Genomic DNA, 6,000 nt, shown 5'->3' with positions numbered 1-6,000 from the left:
AGCAAAGGGGAGGAGGAGGAAATGGGATTTTTCAAGTTTTTTTTTTTTTTTTGCCTGTTCCAGCACCTAACACACTGTATTTGCAACCATATCAGACATTTTGTTTCAAGTCAGTATTTATTGAGTACCTACTATGTGCCTGGTCCTTCATTTACCTTCCAGATTGTCAGTCTTCAGAACACAAGGCATGATGCCTTTCTGAAGTTTGGTATATCCTATGTCATTACTCCAGATTCACTTATGCTGCCATTGAGCACCTCCACACATAGTCTTGCTATCCTTCATATATAGAGATGACCCTCCCAAGCCTAAAATCAACAGGAGGAGGCATGGAGCTGTCCTTCTGGCTCTAATGTTTGCTTTACAATCATCCACGCCCATTCTCAGTCCACCCTGTGAGAGCCAACATGAAGTGAGCAGAATACGGCATAAGTTTGGAGTTACACATCCTTAGTGGAAGTTCTTTACCATTTACTAGCTTTTATTTGATTTCTCTGAATCTCTGTCTTCTCATCCGTAAATTGGACACAATGATATCTATCCTACACTGTAGGATAGATTTCTCACATAGTACTGAAGATGACATAAAATACCATTAAATGAAAGTACATGGCACAATGATAACATAAATACTTCTTTACTTCATTCGGACTTAATGGCACAGACTGATTACGTCCCTCGGTCAGACTGTAAACCGCATGAGGCAGGCTGCATCTGCCTTGAGGACTGTCTGACTAGGCAAGTACTAGGTCCCTAATGCTGTCTTGCGAACTGTAATTGCTAAGCTTAGGGATAATGTATTAATTATTAATTAATAATTATGCGTTATATTTGTCTCATAAATACTTATATTTAAAATAATGTGGTTATTGTAAATGTAACCAGTTGAATCAATCTGTGAGCTGACAGCCATTCGATGGAAACGGAATTCAAAAACTTTGACCTCAGGTAGGGATACAGCTAGTTAAACATCCACTCCTCTCTGTTATTTGGTCCTGCCTAGGACTTGCTGCCTCTAAGATCTGCATTCCTGTGTTCACGAGGCAGACATTCCTTGCATCCTCTGTACTCTCCACTGTTTCAGCTTCACTGCAAACCATTCCCCACAATATAATGAGGCCAAGGACAGAAAAAAGTCGCCTCAGTTGGCAAGCATAGAGAGAAAAAACCTGCCACACAAATTTGCAATTATTCGACTTCCGCCTGGAAGAAAGGTCGGCTGGGTTTACGTCTAACAAAATTAAGTATCCTCCTCCGTACAAAATGTGGTTGGGAGAAGGGTGATCTCCAGGTGTTTCATCTTTGCAATCTTGCTTCCAGCACCACGCCCACAGAAAAAAGAAAAAAAAAGGTGGCGGGAGCAAGGAAGCCACGTTTTCAACAGCGAATTCATTCTAAGGCAGATACCAAAGCCCACTTCATTTATTAACATTCTGGATAAAATCCCAATCGCTCAGGCTACCAGAGCCCTCCCTTCCTAAACTCCCCATACAATCAGGGAAAAGCACGAAGCACTAGCCACGGTGCTGCCCAGAAACCACGCAGAAGGTGGAAAGTTGCAGACGCCGGGCCGGGAGGGGTGCGGACACGAGCCCACCCTGAAGCCCGGGACCGAGGCGGGCACTTCCTCCCGGAAGTGACGCGAGCTCAATCCCAGCCTTGCTCTTCCCAAACAAAAGGGATCTTGGGGCCCCGGGAGGAGCTTGAATGACATTGGAGAAGCCCCGCCTCCAGCCGGCGCGGATTGGAGCCGAGGCTGGAGAAGCAAGGAGACGATTGGCGATGGTGAATGCCAATGCCCCCGCCGGGCGGCTGAGGGGGCGGAGCCTCAGCCGCTGTGGATGGGGAGTGGAGGCGGAGGAGAGTGGTTCCCGGAGCGTCGCGGAAAGGTAGGAGCCGCTGGCCCTGGGGCTTGGTGATGACTGGGAGGCCGGGTTCTAGAGAGTAAAGAGAGGGTAGGTGCACCGATAGCCTCCCGCCGCCGTCCCAACGGCTGCTGGGCCCATCCCCTGAGGGGGCGGGGCCGTCTCCTCCACCTCCCGGTATTCCCCGAGGAGGCGGCTCCTCATCCTTCGAGGGTCCTCACGGCTACTTTTTGTCCCTCGTCGATTCCCAGCTCCTCAGAAGGGGGTTCCCTCTGACACCCTTCATTTAAAGGCTTCTCCCAGCCCTCACCTCGGCCTTGGCAGAGAGGACTCACAGGTACCGATTCTCTAGGCTGCCGCCCCCAACCCCGTTTTGTACCCCCGGAAGGCCATACATCCCTCCCTACACCTGCCGCAGCTCGCCAGGCTGGGACTGGAGCTGCTTTCCTCCGTAAGGTAAAATTAGTGTTTTCCGAAAAGGAAGGATGGGGCGAAGCAAAAATCAAAGACGCGACCTAGAGAGCCAGCTTTACCGAGGAAGCAGCTTCCCCGACTTAAGTTCTTCCCATCCCCCATTCTGATACTCAGTCTTCCTCCCGCCGTCCCTGGCATCCTCTGGCCTTCTGAGGAGTCAAGGGCTCTCCTGCTTCGGGACTTCTTTGGACTCTGAAAGAGGGAGAAATAGGACCTCCTCTCCTTTACCCTGTGTACCTTCCCTCTACTTTGTTCCTTCTGGGATAGTCCAGCCTCTCAGGGTTTCTTAGGTTTGAACTGCGTTTCATTTTTTCCTTTTCCACCCTATTTCTTCCCTGAGAACTTGCTGAAAAGCCATCTTACATTTCACAGTGAGGTGGGTGTGTTGAATATCTGCGGAGTTGGCTTTGTGTGGGCAGGAATGCAGTGTATGTGGCTTGACAGCCAATGAATAACATCGTGTTTTCAAATGAAACAGTATACAAAAGTAAATAGCAGTTGATTAGGAATGAGTATATCCCAGTCTAGGGTGGGCTGGTCCATTGCTCAGGGAGACTGCAGTTACCCTTGAAGGTATACGGCAGGTTGAAATAAAAGGCAGGAAGTATTTGAAGAAAATTCAGGTTCAGTTATCTAGGTTTATGATTAATCTAGTCCTGTGGCCTGTGGTTACTCTCCAACCCCTTTTTTATAGTGCCTCCCTCCCCCCGCCCCAGGGAAACACATATATATTTTGATTGGTTTTCCAATCATCTACCAAAATTGAGAGGATGAAAAGAACAATTTTTAAATTTCAGAGATAAGAGTAAATAAAGGCAAGATAGAAATTTTAGCAATTCACATTTACCAAAAAGTGTCTCTCTAGTGTGTTTCTAAAGGCTTTGTCAAGTTGGCCTTCATTTCAGCAGGTGCAAAGTGTTGATCTTGATCTCATGTTAATGTCATTGACTCTCCAATAATCATCTATCGCTAGCATTTTTATATATTAAAATTTGCCGTAAAAATTGCCGTATTTTTAGCGTAGTTTCTTTTGCTTTCAACCTCAAGTCCACCTCCCCACTGTCAGCTATTGCAAAAGCTGATAGCAATAAAATGCAAGGAGTTGGAATGACAAAGGGTGATTGTAATGACTGTTGTCTTTTACCTGCTTGATTAGACTTCCTGAAGGTAGACTTCCTGAAGGTAATTATTTTTAAATAGTTAGGTTTCAAAGTTTCAGAGCCACTGGGTGCTCACAGTTCTTTTCAGCGATTGTTTCCAAATCTCCAATAAGAAAGTACAAAGAAGAAACTGGAGGTGTCTCTAGCAAACACAATGTGTGCTGCAATAGAAGAGTAAGACATTGTCCCCCAGCAATTACAGCAGAAAAAACTAAAAGCAGAACAGAAAATCCCAAAAAGATAAGTCGTATTATGTCAGCAGAGAACAGAAAATAAACTAAGGTAAGAGTTTAAGGAAACAAAAGTTGTGGCGATTGCCAGGCTTTAATAGAGAGGAAAAGCAAACAATGTTCTTTTATTATTTAGCACAGTAAGCAAGATCTGTTTGTTACACTTTTGGGTCTTGAAAATCTTAACTTTTAACCTTTTCAACATCTGTTTCGTCATGCTAGATGAAGAAAAGCATAGTATGCGAGGATATATGTCTGCTGTCTCTCCTCGAATTATAAATTCTTTGAAGGCAGATAGTGGTATTTTTTGTTTTTCATCTTTGTATCTTTCACAGTTCCTAGAATGACTTAATGAGTGTTTAATTTAGTTTGAGGCTGTCACCTTATGGTAGACTGACAGGTAATGCACTGATAAGATGTGATACAACTTGTTAGTATAAACAGCCTACTTGTTGTCTTCTTTTAACTTGATTTTTCCCATCTGCTGTCTTATGAAATTGCAATGTCTTAAGTGACTAAAATATTGAATTTCCTATAAAGAAATATCTGCAAGGCAGAGTGTGGTGGCTCATTCTTGTAATCCTGGCTGTTTGGGAGGCTGAGGCAGGAGAATCGCTTGAACTCAGGAGGTGGAGGTTGCAGTGAGCTGAGATTGTCCTATTGCACTCAAGCCTGGGCAACAAGAGAAAAACTTCATCTCAAAAAATTAAAAATTAGCCGGGCGCGGTGGCTCAAGCCTGTAATCCCAGCACTTTGGGAGGCCGAGGCGGGTGGATCAGGAGGTCGAGAGATCGAGACCACCCTGATCAACATGGTGAAACCCCGTCTCTCCTAAAAATACAAAAAATTAGCTGGGCATGGTGGCGCGTGCCTGTAATCCCAGCTACTCAGGAGGCTGAGGCAGGAGAATTGTTTGAACCCAGGAGGCAGAGGTTGCAGTGAGCCGAGATTGCGCCATTGCACTCCAGCCTGGGTAACAAGAGCGAAAACTCCGTCTCAAAAAAAAAAAAATTAAAAATTAACAAAATTTAAATTTCTGAGATTTGCTGCTAATGACTAAAAATTAAATCTTCCAAACTTCAGTTTAAAGCATTTTAATGAGAAAATGGCTTACTTATCATGAGCCTGGAAAATGTACTTACAGCACAGACTTTAAAGGCAAACCTAGGTTCAAATTCCAACTCTGTGTGGGATCACTATGTGATCCAGGGCAAGAAAATAATTTTCTGTCTTCACCATAGCTCAGTCTCAGTTTCCTCAACTGTGACGTAGAAATAACTTGGAGAGATTTCCTTAAGGATTACACGAATAGGCCAGGCGCGGATGCTTACATCTGTAATCACAGCACTTTTGGAGGCCAAAGCGGGTGGATCACTGGAAGCCAGGAGCTTGAGACCAGCCTGGCCAATATGCAAAACCCTGTCTCTACTAAAAATACAAAAATTAGCCAGGCATGGTGGTGTGTGCCTGTAGTACCAGCTACTCAGGAAGTTGAGGCACGAGAATTGCTTGAACCCTAGAGGCGAAGGTTGCAGTGAACTGCGATTGTGTCACTGCATTCCAGCCTGGGTGACAGAGTGAGACTCTGTCTCAAAAAAAAAAAAAGGATAGGATTACACGAATATACACATAGGTATATCACAAAGCAAGGTGCCCAGAATATAAAAAGCACTTAGTAATTGATAGATATAATTATTAGCACTTGGCATGTGAGTTAAATTATTAAATATTAAACATTCTTTTTTTGTTTTGTTTTGTTTTGTTTTGTTTTTTTTTTTTTTTTGAGACGGAGTTTCGCTCTTGTTACCCAGGCTGGAGTGCAATGGCGCGATCCCGGCTCACTGCAACCTCCGCCTCCTGGGTTCAGGCGATTCTCCTGCCTCAGCCTCCTGAGTAGCTGGGATTACAGGCACGCGCCACCATGCCCAGCTAATTTTTTGTAATTTTAGTGGAGACGGGGTTTCACCATGTTGACCAGGATGGTCTCGATCTCTCGACCTCGTGATCCACCCGTCTCGGCCTCCCAAAGTGCTGGGATTATAGACGTGAGCCACCGCGCCCGGCCCTAAACATTCTTTTATCCCTTCAGCATGTTAGCAAAGGTGAAGAATTAGTGCTGGATTTCAGTTATTGACTGGTTTTGTTTTAAATTTTTCAACTTATGTCTAAGTCCTAAGGAGAGGGAAACAAAGCTTGCTTGTATATGTTGTGATCTCAAGCATCTGAGTCAAGGATTTTTAGGAGAGTGTGTATCTATCTTGGAGTGTGTGT

At 44.7% G+C, this 6,000-nt stretch overlaps 1 protein-coding gene across 2 annotated transcripts in view; it reads left to right on the top strand.

Annotated features, from left to right (window-relative positions):
- The first annotated feature begins 1,816 nt into the window (after window positions 1-1,816).
- CTTNBP2NL (CTTNBP2 N-terminal like) overlaps window positions 1,817-6,000 on the top strand; it is a 65,457-nt gene continuing 61,273 nt past the window's right edge. Inside the window, exon 1 of one of the 2 annotated variants that reach the window (XM_039460921.2) lies at window positions 1,817-1,889. The gene's annotated coding sequence lies outside the window, so the exon portion shown is untranslated. Of the gene's footprint in view, window positions 1,890-1,917; window positions 2,203-6,000 lie in introns of those variants that run through there. The other variant, XM_074381246.1, reaches the window with a different exon arrangement.

The sequence above is a fragment of the Saimiri boliviensis genome, chromosome 11, assembly GCF_048565385.1.
Source record: "Saimiri boliviensis isolate mSaiBol1 chromosome 11, mSaiBol1.pri, whole genome shotgun sequence".
NCBI classification, from domain to species: Eukaryota; Metazoa; Chordata; class Mammalia; order Primates; family Cebidae; genus Saimiri; species Saimiri boliviensis.
The sequence above is the reverse complement of the archived record's forward strand: the minus strand, read 5'-3'. Positions and strand labels throughout refer to the sequence as shown.